Source organism: Podarcis bocagei (assembly GCF_964188305.1).
Source record: "Podarcis bocagei genome assembly, chromosome: 4".
Taxonomy (NCBI): Eukaryota; Metazoa; Chordata; class Lepidosauria; order Squamata; family Lacertidae; genus Podarcis; species Podarcis bocagei.
In genome coordinates, this window is record NC_138128.1 from 38,730,399 (window position 1) to 38,758,263 (window position 27,865).

General features: G+C 43.1%; 1 protein-coding gene and 1 long non-coding RNA gene across 16 annotated transcripts in view; both read left to right on the forward strand.

Moving 5' to 3' along the window:
• The window catches only part of EPHB1 (EPH receptor B1), a 366,648-nt gene that overhangs the window by 56,016 nt on the left and 282,767 nt on the right, over positions 1-27,865 (forward strand). The window lies entirely within an intron of this gene.
• On the forward strand, positions 4,032-5,815 carry LOC308586342. Its single transcript, XR_014007830.1, has 2 exons — positions 4,032-4,217; positions 5,658-5,815. It is a non-coding gene; the product is annotated as an uncharacterized lncRNA (long non-coding RNA).

The window sequence follows — 27,865 nt, forward strand, 5'->3', positions numbered from 1 at the left end:
TTATTATTATTGTTTACAGATGTGAACAGTTTGGCTTAGGCATTGGGGTGAAGCCAGGCTATATCTTGACTCCTGCCCGTCTGCAGGGAGTCCTTGGAAGGACAAACCACCAATATGGTGCCCTATGACTTACATCTAATAGGGGCACCCCAAGGGGTCCCCGTAGGGGCTGTGACATGGCCCTACCCACGTCCAGGCTTTAACCCTTACTGGGGAGGGGCAGGCGAGGCAACAACCTCCCCTCCCACCAAACAAAGGCTTATCCAATGCCTAAGCTCACAAAAGTTGTGACGATTGCTAGTTAGGTGAAAACCAAATGGCCAGTGCCAATTTGCCAAGTGGAAAAAATTCCTACCCGGCCCCAACAAGATGGCGACCAACAATTGCCATAGCAAGGTCATTTCAGAGCAAAGCATGAAAACTGGGTGGGTAGGGTGATTCGTTGAAGAGGCAAGAAGAGGGTACCGGCTGGCTGCACCACAATTAAATTACCCACAGCCACACACACCCTGCCAGCTGATTGGCTGGGGCTGTCCCCCAGCACAGATGACGCTACCGGCCTTGACATAGGGGGAGGCAGCATACCTCCACCCTTAAGCTGGAAAACTATTGAGGCCTGGCTGCCTGGCCACAGCGCCACCCACTGGATAAAAGGTGAGCAGACATCACAAGTAACATGGGGAAGAGGATTCAGATCAAGAGTGTGCTGAAGGCAAAGGGTTTAATGTCCCTTCTTTCTACACCACAGTCCTGATCCAGCCAGGCCCACTCTATACCAGCTGTTTATTTAATTTAAAACCAGCAGTGCAGGAGCAAACAACATGACAAATGTCTTGCCTGGTTTGGTCCTTTGTTTGCTTTTGAAGCACGAATCTCCCATGCTATTATTTTAGTGAATGACACTTAAGAGGGTATCAAGGAGAAGCAGTGGAATGATATAGCCTTCCAGGCCCTGTTTCAAAGCTACTGCAATTCCCATTTCAAGGCAGGCAAAATGAAAATAAGCACACTGCAAAGAAAGTAAACAGGCACTGATTTCTTCCAGGTGCTGCTGCTTCATTATTTATTACTTCTGGAAAAAAGTGAGGGTAAATACAAGGCAATTTCAGTACAAAAGCCAAAAATTGCAACACGGTGGGGGGAATTAAAACACATTAGCATTCTGTTAAGAGTCCTAAAATGCAATAAATGGCTTCCATCTTTCTTGGAAATGGTCCAAGTTTGCCTGCATTCGTAAAAACCTTTATACAATAAGTCAGCTTCATCGTTTTGGCAACATCCCATATCTTGTAAAGCCATTTATTAATTCCTTGTGTCTTATTGTTCTTCCAATATTGTGCAGTTAAAATGTTTGCTGCTATCAGTAAATTTACTGTCAGTTCCTGTTGTTCCTTAGAAACAGCATTCTTAAGATAACCAAACAGTAGTATAATTGGATCCCTTGGCAAATTAATTCTCATTGTCCTGTTTAGAAAAACAAGAACCTTTTTCCAAAAGTCAGCAAAGAGCACTACGTCTGCCAAAAGTCCCATTCCCAGTCAATAATGTTGACATTCATTTCATGGATCTTCCAAGAGCAAAGGATTCAGGGAAACATATTTGAAAAAGAATTGCTTTCAGTTGTTTATTGAATTAATTGAGCTCCATATTTAATACCAGAGATTCTTCGCTAATTAATCACCTGGATTCCTCTCCTTTTTAATCTTACGTGTAAGTGTACAGAGTAGAGTGTACACATATATGATTCACCAGAAAATACATGTGACAGGGTGGGTCTCCCAGCAAACATTGAGAAACATCTCTCTGTCTGCATATCTCCATATCTTATTTTATCCTTATTATCTTACATTATCCTTATTAAACCATGCAAAATACTTTCTATTATCTAAGTTAAAGTTTTATTCAAACAAACAGGCATCAAGGGTGATTTCATTGAACTTAAGGCACCATTAATCACGAGGAAATTGAAATAATTATTGGAAAATGTACATTGCCTGTTCTTCATGTTGATCTATAATAGACAGTCCAGAGATTTCTTAACATCCTACTTTTATTTTCTTTCATTTTATCCCACTTAGGTACTTCAAATGGCCTTAAAGTGGGAGTCAGTTATGTTCTGAAGACCTTTAATGATGCACATATGGCCTTACTGTGAATGCGTGTTTCACATGCATATATGAAAATGATTGTCTTTTAAAATAAGCGATGGTGTCAAGGAAGAAAAGAGGCATCCCCATCCTTTATCACGAAGGAGTCTTTTGTAGCCCTGATAGCAGCAGAGCATGGTTCTGCATTTGAATTAATGTCTAGATTTGTGTCCTTGTGTGCATCTTTCACAATTTTGTAAACCAGCAGTCTCATATTAGCCATGGTTTGGGAATTCTTAGAAACCCAAAAAATCAGTGCCGTTTTGAAATGTTCATTCCGCCATCTTGATTCATACAATCGTATCCAAACATACATACAAAAAAACCTGCTCTCTGATCTCAGGAACCATCATGCAAAATCAGGTTACAGTATCTTAAGAGGTGTCCAGATGCATAGCCATGAAACAAACAGCTTACCAAAATACATAACAGATATTGCAGACTTGCATTCAAAGTCCCAACTACAGAAATAAGTGAAATGCAGGCAATCCTTTTTCAAGAACTGTCTAGTCCTCATTGCTAAAGTGAACATGTAAACATAAGAGGGGTTCTGCTAGATTGGACCACTGGTATATCCAGTCCAGCAATCCTTTTTTACATAGTGGTCAACCAGATGCTATAGAAAGTTCACAGTCAGACCATGTGAGGAGTTTCTTAGGATGCTTTATAGTTTAAGGACTGATTGGAAAGGGTTTATTGCCCCCTTTCTTGCATAGGGGGCAGTCTGATTATATTGGATGGCAATGTCAGAATTATACCTTTAAAAAATCTTGCTGCACCAGATTCAGACACTAATTCCCACAAGCACCTAGTCTCACCCTGCCAGTGTTGCTTCCTGAAGCAGGTTGCTTCACCTGCTGCATGGCAGTACCAGAGTCCTGGTCCATTCTGGACTTCTCTGACCTGGTGATATTGTTCAATTTCTCAAGCATATTGGTTGGATCAGTTCATGCTTTACTGCTAATTGTCTTGTCCTCAGCACCAGTTCAACAGTTGGGAACCTTCTACAGTTAATTTATAAGTTGAAAGTTTTGTAAACAGTGCTTTGCCTTTTCTGGGAATCTTGAGATGTTTGGATTTCTGCCCTTGGCTGCACATAGTTCTCCAGATGTTGTTGGACTACAACTCATCTCACCCCTGACTCTCAGCCATGCTGGGTGGGCTGATGGCAATTGTAGTACATCTGGAGGGCCACAGGTTAGCCATCCTCGATTTAAGGAGTTTCTCCTTTGCATCCATGTGGACGTTAGGGAAGCAAGCCCTTTTGTATCTGTCCTTTTCATTCTCAAACTTGATTAAAACCATAACTGCCTTTGCAATGTACAAGTTCTTCTGTGCCTTGTAATTTATAAACTTCATTCAGAAAGCCCACTCAGCTCCTATGTTTTCAGCCTCTTCCCATCCATCTCAGACGTACGCATCTCTCTGTTTTGCCCATTTCCTAAAGCCAGCACCTGTATTGTTTATCCTCTGGCTCCGGGTCCCTTTGACACTGAGATACAAGGCCTTTATTTAAAGGTTATTTCTTACTGATCTCAGTAGAGAACAATTGGCAGAAGACTAGGTGGAATTCTAGTTTGAAAAGATTGCTGGGCTCTCAAGACTTCTGTTTGCAAGGCTGTCAAGTACTGTTATGGACACAGTGTCCTAAGAACGGTGACACCTCTGCTCACCCCTGCCAAGTTTTACTCCCTTTGGTGTTCACAGTCATGCTTTGCTGTTTTGTTTCTTTAAAACCAGACCTGTGTGCAGATACCATTCTGTGTCCCACTGGAAAGCTACTGCAACAAGTCCAAAACCTGTCAGCAAACAAAGATCTGACTACCATGGAATTAAAACCAATAGCTGTATTTTCAACAGGTTTTTGCTTTCCTTAAAGGACCACTGGATTTGCTGCATATCTGTTCAGAGGATCACATCTCAAAGTCTCAGAAAAGATGCAGCACAGAATAATACACTCTGTGCTTATGAACCATCGAGTACCTTTGCATAAAGAATTTATTGAGCCATTTGACAATGAGTGTAATTCCATTGCATTGGAAAGTAACAAAATATGCTAAAGAGCTTGAGGTAGAATCACCTTTTCATTTTTTTTATTGCTAGATTAATTTAAAACTAATACAGGCATCTCTCCCCCCCCCCCCAGTATGGAAAACATTCTGGAATAGCAGTCTTGAGTAGTGAGATTAGCTAGCAAATGATGTTTTTGAAAGCAAGTTGCTCAAGGCTTCCATTCCCTATTATTTGCTCATTGCCTCAGTTGTATGGGCATACACATTTCACATTAGATTCCCACCAAAGGCTTTAACCATCTGTCATCTCATCTTCCCCAGTTGGGAACCACTTGCCATATGGAAACTGTTCTGCATTTGTATTAACCATCTCATAGACTGAAGATTCTAGAAGGGGCAAATTAGCACAGTATTATGGCTGCAGGGTCCACTAGCCAGCGGGGGCACCATCCAGCTTATATAATGTAATAAGTTACAGAGAAAGCTACCAGACTTCTTTAGTGAACTAATACAGTGGTTCCTTGGGTTACGAACTTAATTCGTTCCAGAGGTCTGTTCTTAACCTGAAACCGTTCTTAACATGAGGTACCACTTTAGCTAATGGGGCCTCCTGCTGCTGCCGCACAATTTTGGTTCTCATCCTCGGGCAAAGTTCTTAACCCAAGGTACTATTTCCAGGTTAGCAGAGTTTGTAACCTGAAGTGTTTGTAACCTGAGGTGTTTGTAACCCAAGGTACCACTGTAGTCCTTTTGTACTCTTTGCAGTAACAGTAAGTGCTTCCCAGGTAACATCAGGGCACTTGAAATGGAAACAACATACACATTTCTCCATAGCTGGTCCTCCTCCTCCTGTACTACCCAGTGCTAAGCCAGGGTTTGACTTAGTGGTACCTCAGAACCTGGGCTCATAATTTGCTTCACTCCAGGTAAACCTCAATTTGGAGTTGAGGTTTGCTCATGGCTTAGCACTTGTGGTTTGTTTGGAGTGGTCAATCCATGAGCCCACATTTGAGTGTGAAACTTAGCTAGATCATGGCTTAGCTCCAGATAGCACAGCAGAAGAAGAACCAGAGAGAAGTGGTGGATGTTGTTGTTGTTACTTTATCTGCACACTTGCACATTCATGCTTAACTATAGTTTGGCTCATATTTTTAGTTTGGATGTGTATTTTATATTTTTATATTGGAATCTGTTTTCGAAAGCCATCTGTGGAGGTCTTCATCCTGAGAGGTGGCACATAAACTCTTAAATAAATATAAAATGATTAATGATAAGACAGTGGGTCATAATGTGGGAGAAGAAAGCCGTATTCATAATCAATCACTATGGAGTAACGTGTGTGTGTGTGTGTGTGTGTGTGTGTGTGTGTGTGTGTGTGTGTCCATCCATCCATCCATCCATCCATATTTGTTCTAAGGGGCAGTTGAAGATAAAATGAAGACAATTTTAGAAAGGCCCACCAAAATTTCTGATTTTTGCCCTCTTGTGTATGTTTCAGAACTCAGGATCCTGAGCAGCATGCAATATCTTTTAAAGAGCTCACCTTGAAATGTATCTTCAGTCTTGAAGGACCAGAAGAAGGGGTTTTTATTAAGTTAAGAGGGTCAGAAAATAATAATAAAACATGGTTTATGAAGTTGGCGAGAAATTTAGAAATGAGATGAAGTTTTATAGCTGATGAAATTGATACAAGTTGTAAATTTGAATTCCCGGATGAGTCTTTTTGATGTGGTCTTTATTACATGAAGTAACATTTTCCACAGTTAATAGCTCACCTCTGCACGCTGAACAGGGAGTTCTGCCTTTCAAAAAGGGCTGCTTTAAGAGTTCTATTAACCAAGCTTTTACCTTACTTTTAAAGGTTCTGTTTATTACTTTCATTGGGAAAACAGCCTCTTTTTGATTATTGACAAACATCTATTGCCTGCCTTATTTTGAGTGGAGGTTTTAGAAGTGCCATGTGATGTGAGCCAACACATTCCTAGTAGGTTTCAGATAATCCCTTTATTGGTGTTGTTCAATTTCTGCTGTTCACATTTAGGTCAAAATGGAGGATTAATATTTCCAAGGACTAAATATATTTTGCACATTGCCCTTCATAAAAAATATTCCCCATAGAACCTATTAAATGTTTCAACTGGAATATGCCTGCCTGAAAGAGCCACCTCCATAATAAAATACCAGGACTGGTGCTGTGAAACAACACCAAATTGTCAGTTTGCAGCAACAGAGTTTCCTTCCAGCAGCAGTTATATTGCAGGATAGTTTTGTGGGGAAAGAGCCAGCAGACCGGCAGCATTGTGGAATGTGTGGTTGTGGCAATAATGTGTGGTGGTGATTTCTCCCTTTCCCCCCATTGAACACATGGAGGAATTGCAAACTCAAATAATATAACCAACTTATTTATTTGTTTTTTTAAAAATAAATTCCTTGCTCAATTTAAAGGAGAAGCAGTTCATAACACACTCAAATTAGAATGAATGGTGGGGGGGGGAGACTCATTGCTTCCAATTTTAAAATAAAAAGTAAAAAGCAGTGCCATTCATTCTATATTGTTTATTCCACACACACACACACACACACACACACACACACACACACACGATTTTTAACCTATCATTTCAACAATAAGTAAACATACTTTTTTTTTGACTTCCATCAGTCACATCTTAAAATTTTCCAATCTAATCACTTAATATACATTTCTTACTTTCACTATTACATTTAAATCTCATAACTAATATCTCTAATCTTTCTCTAGTTTGCAATATTTCATATAGTTCTCCTTACAAAACTTCTTGTAATCCTACTAGCGTAATTTGTTGATTACAGTTTCTCTTCAAATAGTTCGTATATTTCTTCCAATCTTCCGTGAATCTCTGGTCCCACAGGTTTTGTATCCTCCTGTCATTATATCTAATTCTACATAGTCTATTAATTTTGTCTGCCATTCTTCTTTCATCGGAATTTCTTCTTGCTCATTCTATATTGTTTATTCCATGTACTATGAAGAAAATAAACAAATGTAAAGTCAGTTTCCATTGGTCTGCTTTACATTATTCTAGCTAAATGTTGGGGTGACATCAGGTTTCAAAGTGCCCACAAGGACTGGGGGATGTCTGGATGTGTCCCACCAGCTTTATAAAAGTTCCATAGCACCACAAGTGTATGCAACCGCCTTGCCTCCTGTCTGCTCTGCCTTCACTTTGTCTGCCGACTTTGCTGTCCTACTCGCTGTGCAGCAAAGCTGGAACCTTCAAGGTGAAGTGACCTTGGGAGGTACAGCAGTTGCATATTTCATGGAAGCCATGGAGTTTTCAAAGAAGTAGGTAGCATCTCCAGGTTGAAATCTAGCAACCTTGCTTAAAAGCAGCTATGTTCAAACACAGAAGATAGATGTGTAAGGTGGCTCCAACCTCTTTATTTTATATCCATTTCATCAGTAACACCAAAGACTTAGGACTCTCCCTCTCTCTTTCTGAGCCTGTTTCTCCTTTCACTAACACATAAAAGACATTTTCAGGGCACAATGCAACCAAAAGGAAGCATTCCCTAGCATTGTTGATTTCAATAGGAAAGAGTTAAAAATTCCCCATTGAGATCTGAGATTTAAAAGTGCTTGATATTAGTTCCATAAGGCTGGAACCAAAGAAAGGATATACATACACCTGCGTGAAATAAAACCTTGTGTGCAGCTGAAGCTCTGCTTTGCTTTTCACTGGAGCTTTTCCTACTACTGAAGAAACAATCTTCTCTTCTGTTAAAAGTGGCTTGCCTCTTTGGCAATGCGAACTCTTGCTGTGAAAAGTGAAAACAAGACACTGGCTGTGCATGATGGCTCTCCCCTCCACATGCATACCCTTTCTTTTGACCACAGCCTTATTTATAAAGAACACTGTATGCAAAAGAGAGGAGAAGCACAGAGAAGAACTGTGAGTGAAATTATTTCATGATGCTTCCATTTGTCTTGTCTGCATGACTACTTGTCATGATTGTTGAGAATAAAAAGTTGGCATGTTTTCAATCAATAAAATGTTTAAAAGCTAAAAAGTAAAAGTCTTTGGTTAAAAATCACTCACACAATGTCCAACAATAATAAGCCTTTATTTAGCTGTCCAAATGATTAACAGATTCATCATAAATTCCATCTGAAGATGATATACTGATTGTACCTATTCCCACAAATGCACTATTCCTTTGGTTCTTCTGGGGCATGTCGACGTGCTGTGAGTATATGTGTAAATATTTGGTTTCTAATGAATCTTTCAGAGAGTAGTATTGTTAGAAAATTGAAACCAGACAGCGGCTGTGTTTTTAGATGTTTCTTACAAGGCTGTATCTCTTTGTGCCGCCTTAAAGGTGACCTCAAAGGGAAATAAAATTGGATTTGTCCTTTTTTGTTTCTTTGTTTCTTTATGATGTGTATAAAAAAGGCCTGCTTGTTCTTTTTTTATAATAGAAATGTACTGAAAGCCTGTACAGTGATTGGAAAGTTATTGCAAAATGCGGGCTCTACAGGTGCTGAGAAACTTGAGTACAGAACAGAATACAGAGTGGATGGGAGCGGTAGACGTCTTTAGTCCGCACAGATTTTACCCATAAATGGAATTGGATGTTTTGTTTGACATGGGGCTGCCATGGCAAAAACAGGTTCTGTGTGAAGTTCTCCATCTTCTCCATAGGAGCCTTAGGTATACTTTTCTGTGTGGTGTGTTGTGATGTAATGATACTGTGCATTTCCCAAGCTCTGCCGGTGGCAAACAATGACCGCTCCCCACATCAAATGGGGGTGCCTTTTGCGTGGTCGCGCGCGGCCCTCCCCCCCGGATCCCAGTGCGATTCCTGGTAGCTTGGGCTGGCTTCATCCTCCCCAGGCTGGATACCTGGAGGTCTCCGCCTACCTCAGCCAACCGCCCAATCCCGCCTGGGAGGTGTTGCCAGGGGATTGGCCAGATAAGAGGAGGGACCGTCCTGCCCACACAACAGAAGGTGAATCTTACCTGCAAAGCCGTAAACAATGACACAGATTATGTATGTGAAGACAAATGGACAAAGCTATGACATTGCCTTTATATCCCACCTGCCCTTTGAGGATCTCAATGAGGCATATATGGTTGTCTGCCTCCCTGTGTTATCCTCACAACCACCCTGTGAGGTAGGTCAGCCTGAGCAAATGTGATTGGCCCATTGTCACCTCTTGAACTTCATGGCAGAGTGGGGTTTTCAGCTGTGGATTCCCAGGGTCCCAGGTGTGTCCATCCATGTACAGTGGTACCTCAGGTTAAGTACTTAATTTGTTCTGGAGGTCCGTACTTAACCTGAAACTGTTCTTAACCTGAAGCACCACTTTAGCTAATGGGGCCTCCCGCTGCTGCCGCGCCGCCAGAGCAAGATTTCTGTTCTCATCCTGAAGCAAAGTTCTTAACCCGAGGTACTATTTCTGGGTTAGCGGAGTCTGTAACCTGAAGCGTCTGTAACCTGAGGTACCGCTGTATACTTAAAAGTAAGCCATAGAATCATAGAGTTGGAAGGGACCCCAAGTCATCAAGTCCACACCCTTGCACGTCCTACTGAGCTCAATGCTAAGCTAGTGTATATGGGATGGTAGCCTACCAAAATGTTGTGGGCAGAGGGGGGGGGGGAGAACTTGATACAGCATTCCTGTAATAGCAGCCCAGGGTTGAACATAATAGAGTATTCTGTTCAGTCATTCAATAAATGCATATGAGAGTGGGGTAGCAAGTTATCCTATCTATGCCCTATCTATGCATACTCATTGAACACTTGAGCATATCATTGGGCATACATCTGTATGCATAGGAACTTGGGAGCTAAATAATGGTGCTTGGCATGTGGGTGGGGTAGAAATTGCCAGTGCAATATGATACCCCGCCATGCATTCATTGAACAGACTTTGAATAATTGAATAGGCCTCTTATCTAGATCTGCTGTAAATTGATTAAACTGTTAAACACTGAATTCTTAAAATGGTCGTAAACTTTCACAAACTACTTAAAAATCTTTTTGTGAATTTATTTATGCTACCAGTTGTTTACTGTCACTAACTATTGAAAAGGGTTTTAAGAAATCACCTAGAAAACCAATGCTGAATCCTGTAGAAAACTGAAAACTTCATTCAGGTCCAGTGCCCAAAACTCTGTCAGGTGTGCAATGGCCAGGTAATTCCAGCTGGATCTCAATTCAGCATCTCAGAAAACATCCTGATTTGGAGGCTGTTTAGTTCGTCATGAGATCCAATCCAAGTTGGAAACTGAAGCCTTATGCATCCCATTCACTATTATGGATACATTAAAATGTCTATAACCTTTTCTCTTTTTGACAAAATTGGATAAAATTTGCAGTGGCAGTATATCTTCTTGAGTGAATAAGCCTGCCAAATTCTAGGCAAACGGGTTCAACTTTTTTTGAGATTTTTAAAAACAGGAAAATCTATGGATTTTGTTTATTTTTGTCTGAATTGAATGAAATTTTCAGGTATTGTAGTCTCTTCTCAGGGAATGAAAACCGACAATTTTCAGAATTATAGCTGCAGTAGTTTTCCTGCAGGGATGACCTTTACTGTTCTGGAGAGTTTAAAAAAAGAATTCACTGTTGTTTTGTGTTCAGTTTGTATGAAAATACCATACATCACAGAACTGCTCTTTGATTAGAAACCTGCCAAATTTCAGAGTGATAGATGCAGCCGTTTTGTGCTATGTGCTTTTTAAAAGTTGGTTTTGTGGGAGGGAGAGGGGGACTGGATTCCATCTTTATGGCTTTGGGTGCAATGATTTTAGTATGTAGATGGCATACACTGCAGAAGTGACCCTAGGGAAGTAGCGTTTCAGAAAGACAGATGAAGAGGCCAGAGAGTTAAGCTGAATGAAAACAACAACATAGAATCCTAGAATCTTAAAGTTGGAAGGGACCCAAGGGTTATCTAGTCCAACCCTCTGCAATGCAGGAATCTCAGTGGAAGCATCCAGGACAGATGGCCACCCAACCTCCAAGGAAGGAGAGTCCATCACCTCTCGTGGGAGTCTGTTCCACTGCCGAACAGCTCTTACTGTCAGAAAGTTTTTTTCCTGAACAGTTTCCTGCTGATTAAGTGCAAAGCTGGTTTAACAAGAAAGGATGCATGAGGATGTGGAACAGGCAGAAGAATTTGGCTGTCCGGCATTTTCCAAGCAAGTACCACTAGCAAAGAGCACAGAGCAGTCATAAGCAAGGTGATACATTGCTTCATCATTCCTCCCACAAAGTATTGTGACTGGAAAGCCCTGGGAAATCAATTCCCACTGATTAGAATTTTGTTTGACAGAGGAGAGCTCTCGCTCTCCCCGCCATCACCAGTGCTTCTCTTATATGGCAAGGCTGGAGAGAAATGTTTCATTTTTTGCTGATGCACTCTGCAGTGTTTCCCCCAAAACCGAATCTCCAAAGGGCCTTGAATTGCTTTGGCAATCCCTGCTACAGTTTGGGGCATTTTATGGAGATTCCAATCAGTTTGGGCAAGGCCCGAATCATTCTAAAACAGCCTGCTATGGATCAGAATTTGTGACTCATCTGAACCCCCACTAAATATATCTGTTACCATGCTCTCTGTTGTACAATGATTCAAGAGATAAATATATTGGAAACGTCTTAATAATACATAAAATCTTTATAAAATTTGCTGCGGAAGAACAGAGAGTTGCAGTCAACTAAGTTCTAGTCAGAGTAGACCCATAGAAAATAATATGCCTAAATTGGCCATGCCCATTAATTTAAATAGGTCTGCTCTGAGTATATCTAATACTGAATATAACCCAGAAAATAAGGTTGTACAGTGGTACCTCGGGTTAAGTACTTAATTCATTCTGGAGGTCCGTTCTTAACCTGAAACTGTTGTTAACCTGAAGCACCACTTTAGCTAATGGGGCCTCCTGGTGCTGCCACGCAGTTGGAGCACGGTTTCTGTTCTCATCCTGAAGCAAAGTTCTTAACCCAAGGTACTATTTCTGGGTTAGCGGAGTCTGTAACCTGAAGCGTATATAACCTGAAGCATCTGTAACCCGAGGTACCACTGTATATTGTAGCAACTTGCACAGTCAATTGTAGCCACCTATGTATACTTTGTCAGATCCAGAATATGTTACTTTTACATACATTATTCAGCTGCAATATGGTTCTATTTTTGTTCTAATGTTTGAACAGAGTTTTTCTGACCTAAGTAGAACAATAAAATTTGACTGACTGAGTTTCTGGCCTAAAACTCTAAAGCTGGCTTCTGGGAATTTGAAATCTTTTTTCCATCTCTGCAATTGAATATTTTGGTGTTAGGAATTGGCAGTGAGCTCAGGATGGAGCTGGGGAAAGAGTTGACCCCAAAATATATGGGCTTCCTTGAATGAATCTAAGTTCTGACAAATTACAATCTTGGCTGTTGAAGGCAATACTTGGAACAAATCTCAAGGCTGCTAGCAATCATCTGTGAGAAGTCTTGGAAGATAAATGGAGTCCTAGTGGATTTGTGAAGGGCAAATGGTCCTTGTTCTCAAAACCGGGGAAGAGAAGGTCCCAGAAATTTATAAGCCCACTAGCTATCATTGCTGTCCCAGGGAATTATTTAAAATAATGATGAATATATTTCTAAACATTTTATGTTTCAGCTTTAGCTCTCCTCCTCTGCCCCACGCTGTGGCTCATGGCACAGGGCCAAAATAGCAAAGAGTAGACCACATGGATCTGACCTGAGTAGAAAGATGTTTCATATTTGTTATTAGTGACACGCAGGCTGGTTCTGTGCATGTTTGCTCAAAAGTAAAGCCCCCCCCCCAAGTAAGAGTTGTGTGACTGGGTAAAGTGTACAGCAGGGCTGGGCGATGTTTGATTTTCAACATCATGATATATCATCAGCTTAACATCACGATATACTGATATATCACAAGATTTGAAGTAAGGATGTAACTATGTAGAGGCAAATGGGGTAGCGTCCTGGCAACTGCTACTATTTAGGGGTCTAAAACTGATACATTTTTATTTACTTTTAACATATTGTTATAACTGTTTAATAGTACAGAGCAACAGGGGCAGCACGGATCACGAGAAAAGTGATGACCAGCTTCACAGTCACCCCCACCCCCTATATCATGGGGTGTTTTTTTTTTACATAGCACACACATTGTGATTCATGATATATTACGATATCAAATATTATGAAACTGTTATCACGACGTGGACTTCAAAGTGATTTGGGGTGATGTATCGATACAGTGCCCAGCCCTAGTGTGCAGGAAGGGGCTGTGGGGCCATGCTTGCAGCCCTGCCCTGATGGCATGCAGCTCCTCTCAGCCCCACCTTTGACATATTCACATGGATGTCTGAGGCAGGGAAGCATTTGCATAGAGCAGTAGCAGTCCGCATTGCTCACCTGGCTTCCCAGCACCTGGTGTTGCTGCTGGCTACTGAGAGGGGTGAGGTGGTGGGAAGCTGAACATGTTTTAGCTGTAGTGATAGGAGCGTCAGATTGGCTGTGCAATGGCACCTGCACTATGCTGAGCTCCTGACCTGTCTCCCTCCTGATAGGTGGCAGTGATGTTTTTGGTGCAGGGAAGCCAGGTGAGTGATGCTGCCCTGCCCTGCCCAATGACTACTGTCATGGAGGCTTCCCTGGGTACCAGAACCCAGGGAAGCCTCCACACACAGAGTTCTGTGCATGGATGATTCCCTGCCTCATGCATCCATATAAATGTGTTGAGAGTGGAGTTGGGAGAAGCCACAAGGATGGTGAGGCTGAGCTTATAGGTGTGGCCTTGTAGTCTCTGCCCACACAATTTGCCCCTCCTCGTGAGTAACACAGGAAGGGGAAAATGACATTTTCTCTAAAGTACGTGTCCATGGTTCAATGGTGTATTATCACTAGTAAGTATGCATAAGTTTGCTCCTTTAGGGTGTTTTCACATTGAATTTTGGCTGCATACAGATGAACGTAGCTTCAGCAATGAACCCACTGCGAAAGTGTGCTTGCCACTAGACAAATGTTCAGCCTTACCTAGATTGAGCTCAGGGGAAAACCTGCCCTAGTTTTGGATTTGTACAATATTGATCGGCTGCCCTTTGTATTAATTATAAAGTTATCTCCATAGGCGCCGACTCCATGGGGCTTGAGGGGGCCCGAGCCCCCTCAAAAATTCGTTTGGGGGGGCTCAGCCCCCCCAATAATCTCGGGCGGCGGTGGGCGCGTCCGCGGCTTTTATAGGGCGCCCGGCGCGCACCAGCTCGATAACGGGCACCGGCGCGGCGGGGGGCGCCGGGCCGGGGGAGGGGGGCGGCCGGCCTGTCTCCTTGGCAACCCCATTGAGCAGCGCCGGCTCCCCCGGGAGGGCCATCCCCCCGCGCCGCCGATCGCCAACACCGCCGACGCTGTGGCTGCCCGAGCCCGAGCCTGAGCCTGAGCCCGACCCGAAGCCCGAGCCTGAGCCCGAGCACGAGCCCAAGCCCGTCAGTCAGTCAGGAAGGAAGGAAGGAAGGAAGGAAGGAGAAATGAGGAGGGAGACGAGGGAGGAAAATTGCGCGCAGGGTGAAGAAAGGAGAAGGGCGAACGAGACGAGCTTCCAACCCAAAAAAGGGCTGGAAGACTGGGAGGATGCAGGATCGGGAAAGAAAGCGACGCCTTCCCCGCCCGCGACGTCGCCCGCTTGTCATTGGCAGCGCAGCGGGCGCCCAGAGGGGCTGGGCACCGGCGCAGGGCCGCTCCGCAGCCGCGGAGGACAGCTGCGCGGCTAGCAAGGTGTGCCGCGTAGAGCGCGGCCCTTGTGTGGCCCGGTGGCCAAGCTCGGGCGGGGACCCCCATGCGAATCTAAGACGGGAGAAGAGGGCAGAGCAAAGGGGGTCCCTTCCCCAACCTCCGGCTCTGAGACTTCCCTGCGCCCCAGAAAAGCGAAAGGATTTTCTCTCTTTTTTATATATATAAATATTTTATTAAGTTTTCAAATACAAAGTTAGAAACATACACTGAAGAACAAAGTAAAAGAACAAGAAAAAGAAAAAAAGAAAAAGAAGAAAAGAAAACCAACCATTCAACACATTTTTTATATAACTAACTGGACTTCCTCGCATCTCCCTTACCCTGCATTCTTTATAATAAAGATATCAGCAAATTATTACCTTGTTTCGTACCTTATTTTGTACTTTTCAAATACTATACCTCTAAATTTAACATACTTTTCATCAGTTACTTATATCTTAAATTAAACATAGTATTACCTTAGATTTTGACCTTACTTAAAATATAATTTCCTGTTTCCCAAATCTAATTGCTGAAGCTATAGTTTCCGAATCGTGTAAATTTTTAACATTCATACAACTTATATTGTTTTTGTAAATAGTCCTTAAATTTTTTCCAGTCCTCTTCCGTTGTTTCTTCTCCCAAATCTCGGATTCTGCCAGTCATTTCAGCCAGTTCCATGTAGTCCATCAATTGCGTCTGCCACTCTTCCAGTGTGGGCAAATCTTGTGTCTTCCAATATTTTGCGATAAGTATTCTTGCTGCTGTAGTTGCATACATAAAGAAAGTTCTATCCTTCTTTAACACTTTCTGGCCAACAATGCCCAAGAGGAAGGCCTCTGGTTTCTTGGGAAAGGTATACTTAAATACCTTTTTTAACTCATTATAGATCATTTTCCAGAAGGTCTTCACTTTTGGACAAGTCCACCAGAGGTGAAAGAATGTCCCTTCAGCCTCCTTACATTTCCAACATTTATTATCAGACAGGTGATATATTTTTGCAAGCTTGACTGGGGTCATGTACCACCTATAAATCATTTTCATAATATTTTCCTTCAAGGCATTACATGCCGTGAATTTCATTCCGGTGGTCCATAACCTTTCCCAGTCCTCAAACATGATGTTATATCCTGAGCCCATTTTATCATGGCTGATTTGACTGTCTCATCCTGAGTGATTTTCTCTTCAACCTGCCCTCCATCCTCTTGCAGAAAACTCTTTGCCTGCCCTGCCCGTATCTCGTTTTTGCTTTTTAATTCCACACACGCACCCTTCGGACTTCGTGGCAATCGGGCGCGCGGGTGCGTTTCCTAAGAGAGTGAGGACCCCCGCCTCCTCCCCACCTGCTCCCTCGCCAGCCAGCCAGCCGCGCGCCCTAGCCGGAGAGCCCCGGCCGTCCCTGTCGCGCAATCGGCTGGATCTCCCTTCAGCAGGCCGTGCTCACAACTCGGCCCAGGGACCCCCAGCAGCGGATCTCCGGCTCAGCTGAAGAATCCGGCAACAAGCCCCCTCCTCCCCAATCGCTCCGCCGAAATACGCTCCAAAACCCCCCAGATAGGCCGCCGGCCGCCAAGTCTAGTGGCGCCCTGAGCGAGGGTCTCTCCCCAACACCGCCACCTCGAACTGCGTTCTCCCGGCTACCCGAGTGAACCAGCGGCAGGACCCCGGTATGGGCCCCCCCAATATTTTTTATAAGTCGGCGCCCCTGGTTATCTCCCCACTTTTCATATCGGGGCTAAGTACAGAGTTACGTGGCTGACTTTTGTGGAAGTCGCAAAGGCAAATTACTTTCCCCTGCAGTTTCAGGTGCTCAACATTTACTTGTTTTGTTTCATTTATAAATCGCTTCCCATGAAGCATCCCTGAAGGATTAGCAATAAAAATAGCAGTAAAAATGGCAATAATAGGAACATATACAAAAACCATTTCAGACCTAATACAGGTACAGACTGGGGCAAGAATCCCTGTTTAAAAGTTTTGTTGAAAAAGGAAGGACTTCAACAGGCTTCAGAAAGAGATGGATCCTGCCTGATGTACAATGGGAGGGAGATCCAAAGGGATCTTCTCCTGCAGAGAACAGTGATAAGTTGAGTATATTATGGTTGAGTCTATATTTTGGGCATCCTGGTCCCAAGCTGTGTAAGGGCTCTGGGCAACAGCACTAGAACCCTGAACTTGGCTCAGTAGCTCGTTGGCTGTCAGTGCAATTCTCTCAGCAGTCTTGTAACATGGTGGTGATATTCTGCCCCAATGAGCAGTCAAGCTGTTGCAGTTTGCTGTAGCTGCAACTTCCAGGCCAACCTCAGAGGCAACCCCCCCATCCCCATAAATCATAAAATAGCATCAAGCCCCCTTTAAATTTTTTTTTTAAGCATCAGTTAAACATTTGATTGGATTGAACGTGCCAGAAACTTGGAATTTTGTTAAAAAGCCATAACAAAAGTACCAATTTTGAACAACCTGTCTGTCTGTAAGCATGGCAATGCGGATGAGGCAATTAGGGTTCAATCTGGTGAATTTACAGGTGTATATTTACAAGAGTGTATGTACGGGAAGGAGTTCTTATTCCAAATTCACTCCTGTTCATAGCTATGCACTGTTAAAGCAGCTTAAGACGTCTTACTGAAATGCAAGTGTAAAATGATTTTGACTGGACAGCTCTTTCAAATTACAGGCGCCTCTCTCTTGCTTTCTTTTCCACTTTAACAAGGATCAGACAACAACATCAATAGCACACAAGAGGCTAAAAGGTGATTTAAGCCTCCTTCGTGACAATGCTGCTACTTGAGAGGGGTGGCTGTGCTCAAATTTGCAAATACATGAACCTAGGAGGAACTGATTGATGTATTAATAAAAATAAAGAAGATTGGCTAAACTCTGTGCCCGCAAAGTACCACCAAGGGGGCTATATTGGATTGCTATTTGACAGCAGTATGAGGCTATTGTGAGAAGGCATGTGGCATTCTGGCTTCTGTTAATAGATGCAATGTACTTAGTGCTAGTTAGGGCACGACTGGAATATTGCGACCAGAAATAAACACACACTGGAGAGGATTCCGGGAAGAACGACAGTGATTAAGAATTTGGGATGCATAATGTGCATGGAAGGGCTGAACGCTGGCGATGTGACACAAGTTCTTAGGTAGTCACAAAGCTGAAAGAAAAGCAGCTGTTTTCTAGGACTAGAGATGTGAAAGGCCATGGATAGATGGATGAGATGAGAGTTTTTGTTTCTGTAGAGCAGATTTAGGCTAATAAGGGAAATATTTTTATATGCAAGAATAGCTGGAGAATGGAACATAGTACTCTGGGGAGCTGTGGAATCTCCTTTCTTTGATGGCTTCTCCTAGGAGATAGGATGAGCCCAGGGATATGTGTGTGTGTATCTGTCTAGGAAACCTCACATCTCAGAACAGCTAGACTGGGTAATTGGATTTTGAAGTGTTACAGTTTTGTTTTGTTTTACCAAGACTAGAGTAGAATGGTTCCCTTTGTAGAACAGAAGAAGACATCTGGCAAATGGATGGCTGATGTATTTGCAGCGCTATGAAATCTGATGGTGATGAGGGCACCATGTTTCCCCTCCATTCGTTCTACCTTCTAGTTGCCTCCACTTGGTTTCCTGCACTTCAGGGCAGCCACATCACCCGGGCTCTTTCTCTGACTCTGAGTGATGATTCCATGAAAGCACTGTTTGCTCAGTGCTGATGAATGATTCACAGGGGCCATCCTGGTCTATGCTTCTTCCCTTCCCGCAGCTATAGCTAAAGAGCCACCACCTTCATTTAATGTGAGTAAGAGCAATATACACCATCTGCTAGCACAGCCCAAGGAGGGGCAGAGCTGAATTTTGCCTCACTCTTAAATTGAAAACAAGACCACAATAATGAATTTTAATAAATGAAAATAAGTTCACCTGTTTGCATACCATAAGGAGATGATAGGAAGTAATGAACTAACTTGCTTTCTGTTGTCTCTGCCTACAATAGGCAATGCATGCAAATATGAAAGCTGTTCAGTCCCAATGCCTTGATTTCCTTGTTATTTTCCTGCATATTTGCCTAATGGCTTAGTGATCAGGAGTGTGTTCGTTTCAATGTGTAGGGCAGGTCAATAACTTGGATTAGCACAGTGACATTCGGGGATGTGGTAAACACTTTCCTTTCTGTGCTATTTGTCTGATTTAAAGTGTTTCTTCAGCTAATACTAGCCATGGAGGGGGCAAACTTGGGGGCAGCAGAGGCACCCATCCGTGTGTCCCCTCCAACCATGACTAATCAAATCTTTGGAAGGGGAGTGAATTAAATTAGGAGACCTGTGGAGTGAGGATTAGCTTCCTTTCCCCAGTAACATACCACTTATCCAGATTTGAGCTCATCCATTACTGCTTTTAATCAAAGAAAAAGACAGTAGATTCATGATGTGATCTTAAACAGCACACCTTGTTTGATCCTTATATTTGGGGACATGGTGTGCTAAGCGTGATGAAGCTCTTAAGTTATACATCCCAAAGCTCAAGCCAGCATCTGCATCTCTAACAAATAATTTCTGAAAAGCAAGCAACTATGAGGTGTTCTTGTGCCTCCTTTCTGTTAATCTGCTGTTGGCCTACAACTGCCTCCTCCAACCTGGTGCCCTGCAGATGTTTTGGACTACAACTCCCATCATCCCCGGGTCACAGGGCCATGCTGGCTGTGGCTGATGGGATTTGTAGTTCGAAAATCTGAAGGGCACCAGGTTGGGTAAGGCCGGCCTATTATTATTATTATTATTATTATTATTATTATTATTATTATTATTATTATTATTAATACCCTGCCCATCTGACTGGGCTTCCCCAGCCACTCTGGGCGGCTTCCAACCAAATATAAAAATACATTAATACCTCAAACATTAAAAGCTTCCCTAAACAGGGCTGCCTTCAGATGTCTTCTAAAAGTTTGGTAGTTGTTTTTCTCTTTGACATCTGGTGGGAGGGCGTTCCACAGGGCGGGCGCCACTACTGAGAAGGCCCTCTGCCTGGTTCCCTGTAGCTTGGCTTCTCACAGCGAGGGAACCGCCAGAAGGCCCTCGGCGCTGGACCTCAGTGTCTGGCCTAGAATTACTTCTCTGTCCTTTGATAATTGAAGGCAAATGCAAGCATTTTTTCTTTCTCTGGGTGACATGCAATATATGGTTTGATTTACTGCAATGACTAATGGGGGACATGTACATTTATGTGTGTGACACCAGATACCAAATTATACATGGTTTCTATGGGATTGGGTATGGTTTTTCCAGTTTATACCAGAATCTAGAAGGTTTCCTGTCGACTACTCTGTGAAAGTATTGCCTGAGAAAGCAATGTAGTTCAGGAAAAGTGTGTTGTTTCCTGTTGCTACATCTATGGAACCCTATGTAAATTCATACAATGATTTCACTATGTTGGAAAATTACTTTAAAATGTGCAAACTGAAAAATAACAATAATTGTACTATTCATAAAATTCTAACATGAACACAGATATTCACCTGTGTAATTTTAATCTGGACATCATAAGAAATGTTTCAGACGTTAAAATGTTGATATAATGCTGAAAAATTCATTATCTCTTATATTTCATCTTGAAAAGTAATAACCAATCTATTGTAACTGAATGTCAACTCTGAGAATATAGTGGCTGAGCATTTTTAATCACTCCTTTAAGAACGTATATGCAGTAACCTTGCACTCAAAACTGGGTTGTTTTTGCTGAAATATTTGTCTCCAAAGCAATCTTGCTCCTCTGTATTCTCCACAGTCTCATCCGATGCCATGGGCTACTCAGAGCAAACTGGTCACTTTTGAAAACAAAGTTGCTCTCATGTTTTATTTTCTCACCTTGGAAATAGTCCGAATTTATTTAAGAGGCACAAAAGGGGGAATGGAGATTGTCTGCAAGATTGAGTGTGTTTTTAGTAGTTGAAATTCAAAGCCATCTGGGTATTTATACAGCAAAATCTTCCGGATGAAGAATAGGCCAAGGTAGTCACATGGCGGGGGCCAACATGAAACAAAAGAATCCATTTATTATCCCGGCAGGAAATTTGTTCTTCTAGATGTTGTAGCTGCAGACATAATGATTTCATTTCCTTCAGTTTGCTCAGATTAATTGCCGGTGCTTGTGTGTGTGCGTGCGTGTGTGCGTACATGAGAACTCGTGTTATTTCGAAGTATTTTCCACCTAGGTATACTTGCAAACCCTTAAAATGCCAATCTTGTAATGTCTTTGTACATAATCTGTGGTGCAGCCACACTTGTGTTAGTCTGTTGCAGCAAAATCAATGGTGTCTTGTGCCACCCGAAAGAGGAACAAATCAGGTAATGCCGTGAAGCTTTTGTCGATTGATGGGACTGTCATCCACAAAAAATTATGCCATAATAAATTTGTTAAGTCTCTCAGGTGCCGCAAGACTTTTTGTCAGCTGGAACGCTGTGTCTGTTTCTGGTTGTTGCATCTGGAAAACGGTGCAGTACAGATGGAAAAGATGCAGAAAAGGAGAACCCTAAATGATTGAGGAACTGGAACAATTCTCCTGTGGGGAAAGATTTCAAAACTTGATGCTGTTTAGTTCAGCAGAAGACAAGTCAAGAGGTGTATAAAATTATGTACAAGGTGAAGGAAGTGGATGGAAAGCAAAAGAACAACAGCAGCTCAGTGGAAGAACATTAGTTGTGCAAGTAGATAAATAGGTACCGCTCCGGTGGGAAGGTAAATGGCGTTTCCGTGTGCTGCTCTGGTTTGCCAGAAGCGGCTTAGTCATGCTGGCCACATGACCTGGAAGCTGTCTGCAGACAATTGCCAGCTCCCTTGGCCTATAGAGCGAGATGAGCACCGCAACCCCAGAGTTGTCCGCGACTGGACCTAATGGCCAGGGGTCCCATTACCTTTACCTTTAAACAAAAAAACATAGGTTCAATCACTGGTATTTCCAGATAGGGCAGACGCAGGGAACCTAACACACAGGGTCCAAGTGTGATTTTCCAGGTCTCATAGTTTGGCATTTGAAACTCCTCCTGGGCTGTTGTCTTTCTCACCTTCACTCACACTGCTTCATATCCCAAGTGCTTTTACCTGACTAGAATGTGTCCTTGAGCTATGGTAATACCTCTTGCTTGTCTGGCTGGAGAGCAGAGGGGTGTGTGGGTATAGAAAGAAGCCTACTTTGCAAAGATCAATTTCACCCACTTCTGCCTGTGGTCCCGTTAGCCACTGGCATGTGATAGAGACCATACCGAACCAGATGGACCAATTTTCTGACTTGTTGAAAGGCTTCCTTTGTTCCTGGAAAAGTTTTTCATCATCCCTCAAAATATTCAAACGTAGGGTTCTTTAAGGAAGCTGAAAGACTGGCGATTCAGGACAAACAAAAAGAAGCACTTTCCCATAAACAAGACAATTAAATAATGGAATCTGCTTCCTCAAGATGTTCCTCCGGACTTAGATGGCTTTAGAAAGGGATTAGGAAAATTCATGCAGTCTCTCATTAGGGCAACTCTGTGTGGCCTAAGTCTGGAGCCCTGCATCCTGGCGGCCCCACCAAATGATACCATAAAGGCAGCTGTAGCTCTGCACATTAGGAAGGGATGCGATCTGCTGGCAGCCCAGACTACAGCCACTCACCCTTTTGAATTTAATCATTTCCCCAAAGTGAGAGTGGCAGTGAGCTCATCCAGTCAAGGAGCCAACAAGGGCGACAGAGCAGCAAGGGAAGCAACAATATGGAGGCACCTTGCCTCTGCCCCTCTCAAGCCTGCCAGTGTCTCTGCAAGGAAGATAATGTTTTTGTTAGTGTAAGAGGCATCATGCCTCTGGGTACCAGCCAGGGAGGGAGAGGCTGTTGTCCTCAAATCCTGCTTGTGGGCCACTGTGGGAAATAAGACATTGGACTAGACAAATCCTTGGTCTGATCCAGCAGTGCTCTTCTTATCTTCTGATGGCGTATATGAAAGGCACAACATACCTAGGAAATTTTTGTGTGACTCACCTTTTGATTTTGGCTGCGATCTGATTTGGACTCATCTGATGCCTTTGAAAAAGGAAACTTGACTAAACATACATGCCTCCTGGAGAGTATCAAAACAGAGACAAAACAACACAAGAGAAACCACAGCTAGGTTTTTCCAAACAGCATCAGAGAACACTGCTGAAAATCTGGACCAGGAGAAATATAGTATAAGAGAATTCTGGGTGCTCTCTGTGGTGCATGGATTCCTATCAATGGTGGGAGCTGACTGGAAGATGCAAAGGATTGTTTGAATTGATCAGTTCCATGGGAATAACTGCTCTAAAGCCTGTAACTGGCCACTGACTTTAACCCATGCATAGCGGTTGCAGTGGTGTCTCACATACATCTGTCATGGTTTTGTCTAGCCTTAATAAATTTTCTGAATGCTTTTCTCATAAAACAGGCTCTCAATAATGAAGCCTCTTGTGGTTTCTTTGAAATCTGTGGCTCTCCTGCTCTGTTCCGTAATAGCAAATCTCTCTGGTATAAGGTTGTTTCTCTATGTATGAATCACTGTGATCTGGTTGTGGTGGCTGGCAGCATCCCGGGCAATTAAGGAGGCAGAAGGAGTTAAAGTCTCACTAGACACACATCCTTTGCTCTTTCTCTGCTGAACCCAAAACCTTCCTGAAGCTACACTAACTTTTATAAATTATCCTTTGATATGAGTACATTTCCTCACTCACTCTTGAGGGGGAAAGAAGTGCAGTGATTTGGGACCACATAGTGTTGTTGCAGCCCTATATCCACAGGTTGGATGGGGCAGAGAAAAGGGTTTATCCAAGTTGTGGCTGCCACTCTCCACTTCCCCCCACCAGGGACAACCCCACCTGGGTTTGGTTTATCCTGAAGGAGACAGCACTAGCATTCCTGCAAACTTGATTTAGTTACAAAAATAAGTGACGAACAGAAGTGGAGTTGAGCAATAGTCACATCTATCGTCAATAGATCCACTACCTCCCACATCGGATTTTCCAAAAGAGGCCATGCCACAAAATCATCCTACCCTTTAGCTAACTCTCTCAAACTTCAAAACTACTGTTTCAAAACTCCCTGCCCCCCACAAACCTTTCCTCTTTCCTTATCTGTGTGTGTGTGGGGGGGGGGAGTTAAATCACCTTCCCCAAACCCTGGTGGCTCTTCCATTCAAAACACTCAAGAGAGATCCCTCAGCTTTTTCCTATTGCTATTGGCATCTGTCTGTCTCGGAGGACAATGAAAGAGTGTGTCTTCTGGGGATAAAGTTAAACTGTTGGAGTATTACAACACCTGCTGTGGCTGTAGCAAATGATACAGGAGAGGCAGGATTGATTGCAGGCGGGGCAGATTAAGGCACCCAGTTTTGCTGCTACAGGTGCTCCATGGTTCCCCCCCCCCCCCGTGCTCCCATTGAAAATACATCAGCTAACCAACCTGAGCCATTAACAAGCTGAGCCTGACAAAGGATTGACTGTCTTGCTGCCTTAGCAATACGGTGCTGTAGATGCTCTAGTGTGGCATCTTCCTGAATTATGCTGGGATAGTAAACTGTGCTAATGTGTTAGCCAGATGTAATGATGCTGAAGACAGGCTACAATTGGAATGTAATGGATTGTTCTTGTGTATAATATTTATTTGTAGCTTTTGCTAGTGCTTTCGGTAATGGAGATTTTTCTTTTCAAGCACATTAAATACGATTAATTGAAAGAAATCCTGCTGGCTAGACTGGAGCATTTTTGCTTTTTAATTGAAATGATGATGTCTTTTCCACTCTTTTGTGGGTTTTTGTTGTTGTTGCAGCAGTTAGTGTATTATTTTCTGTCTTTCACTTCTATAGCCTTTTGATTTCTACCACATTCAAATCTAATAGCCTCCCCCCCCCAAGAGTATCTCTTGTGATAGAGGGAGCAGTATTACAAGCATACAGTGATGCTTTGTGCATCAAAAATAATTTCCAGTTCAGAGGTACACTTTTTAAAAGCAAAATGTAGGAGCTGGTGATATTTTCTAGAAGCATTATCCAGTGCCATTTTTCTAGAAAAAGAGGTGCTGGAACTCACCATGAATACCTCCCTCATTCTCTTACAATGGCAATGGCACCCACCTGAGAGGTGCCGGAACTGAGTTCCAGTGAGTTCCAGCTGAAAAAAGCCCTGTATTATACATTGTCTTGACCTCTGTCCCAGTCCAAGAACTGGTTGCTAGTGAGCTGCCAATGGCTCATGGTTCTATCCAGCCTTTCCTCACTAGGTGGAGCTGCCACATTTCCAGATTAGGCTTCCAAGACTTTAGTGGAAAACCAGTGGCTCCTCATAACCAGACCCCATGCAAACACATGGATACTTTGGCAAATATCCAGTTGCTACGACCTTGGCAGGACCCACAGCAGCTGTTGCTGGGTCCATCCAGACCACCCTTTTTTAATTTCCCAAGCAGAGACAAGAGTGTCAGGGCAATGCAGCTGAACTTACTCCTGTGGCCTAAGGCTGCAAGCCTATTCACACTTTTGTTTGTTGCTTAGTCATGTAGTCGTGTCAGATGACCCCATGGACCAGAACACACCAGGCCCTCCTGTCTTTCACTGCCTCCCGCAGTTTGGTCAAACTCATGCTGGTAGCTTCGAGAACACGGTCCAACCATCTCGTCCTCTGTCGTCCCCTTCTCCTTGTGCGCTCAATCTTTCCCAACATCAGGCTCTTTTCCAGGGAGTCGTTTCTTCTCATGAGGTGGCCAAAGTATTGGAGCCTCAGCTTCAGGATCTGTCCTTCCAGTGAGCACTTAGGGCTGATTTCCTTCAGAATGGATAGGTTTGATCTTCTTGCAGTCCATGGGACTCTCAAGAGTCTCCTCCAGCACCATAATTCAAAAGCATCAATTCTTCGGTGATCAACCTTCTTTATGGTCCAGCTCTCACTTAGCTAATGGCAAACACCCTAATGGGGTGGGTCTTATTTTATGGAAACTTGCAGCAGACTGAGCTGTTTGTGTTCTGGCTGGGTAGTCTTTTGATCATGCTAAGCCAGTGTCCCTCTTTACTTAGGAGTATCCTGCTGTGCAATCCTAACCATGTCCATTCACAAATTCTATTAAATGCAGTGGGCCTTATTCCCAGGTATGTGGGGTAAGGTCTGTATCTTGTATTGAGCATCTTATGCACTTCTGCCACAGAAGTGGAGGAGGAAAAGACACAGAACAACCTTGCCAGCCTCAGCCCCCAGTGTCCATGGAGTACACGCCAATGATGCCCCCAGGCTAGCCTGGGAGGAAGAAAGCTAACCCATGTACAGCATCAGGGAAGGGCCTCCATGACATCACACCATCCTAACACATGCACAAAGCACCATCTGCCTGACACAAGGCATTGCTATGCTCGTCACTGAAGGAGCTACTGTGACCCAGGAATGCAGGACTATGAACCTCCAGGAATCCCTGCACCCCAATGTTTGAAGCCACCCTCTCTCTCACACATTCTCACATGCATGTGCACATGCGCACACGCACACACACAATTCATAATTGTCCTTTTAACTGAAGAACACAAAGGGAAGGGAGAAGATGCCCTCTAGCACAAAACTCAAATAGCTCCCTTGCCAGGAGGCTTTTGTAGAGGCAGGGTTCAAGATCCACTGAAGGGCAAAGGAGCCCTTTGCCAGGCAAGAAAAAGGAAGGATCTAGGCCAGGCCACAACTGCACCTTCACAGGAGCAACCCTGTGATTAGAACCAGCATGGTGTAGTGGTCAGAATACCAGGCTAGGACCTGGGAGACCAGGGTTCAAACGTCCAGGGTTCAAACCTCACAATGCAGAGTGTAAAAAAACAACACAATGTAGTGCCACATATTTAACAACTGCACCTTTCAGGAAACCTTGAAATTTGCAAATATTAATGAAAATTTAGTGTCGTCCTTCTCATGCACCTACCCCAAAAAAGCATGTGCAAGACATTGAAAGTCTCTGTTGACAGGTGATCCACGTTAGAACAGAAAATGTTGCTTCATAGGTGACTGTAACGTGGGTGACGGTCCTTTCAGTGGCCACAGGTTTATCTGAATCTTTACAGACCATCCTTGCTTGATAAATTTCTTGCAGTGCATTTGCTCCGGTTTTTATAGAATAGCCTTCTTTCATCAGCCACAATTTCCTGGGGAAAGAGGGAAGCTTGCTTGCTCAAAATTCAAGTCATCCACAGAAGCTACTGCAGCAATCATTTCTCCTCTACCATCATCACACACACCCCTGCACTATCATATGAATCTTTTCTCTCTCACACACTTTCACCAGGTATAGTCATTCTTTTCATCTTTATCAAGTCTAGCACATGTCATAATATCCATTTCTATTTGAAGGTAACGGGCAGATTGATATAGTTCTATGAAGTTGTGATGGCTACTTGTTGAAATGTAAAATATAGAGCAATCATGTGCTACTTCCTTTAGCTTCTCTCCTGCCCCCCAGCCTGATGTGGCATCTTACCACTTTTTCTTTTTTAATATGTGAGAGATGATTGATTCTTGTCTTTAGAATAAAAACAAAACAGTGCAAAGGCAGGAAGAACAGTAACTATGTTTACATCCCCTAAGGGTTTAGAGCCTCCCATTTGGTTGAACTGAATGTCTATAACAAATATCAGCCTCATGAAATTTCCATATAGTGCTCCATACTTAATCTGTATATAGGATTGATTTGGACAATCCCCTGGTCTGAAATATTCTAACTATGGCCTGTTCATGGACGAATATGTCAGCTTTGATTTATTTCTCTTTTTTCCCTTTCTTTTCCAATCTTTACTTCAGTTTGCCATATTTCTGCATCAGCCTGAACAAAATTAATATAGCCATACCTTGGAAGTCAAACGGAATCAGTTCTGGAAGTCCATTCGACTTCCAAAACGTTTGGAAACCAAAGCGCGGCTTCTGATTGGCTGCAGGAAGC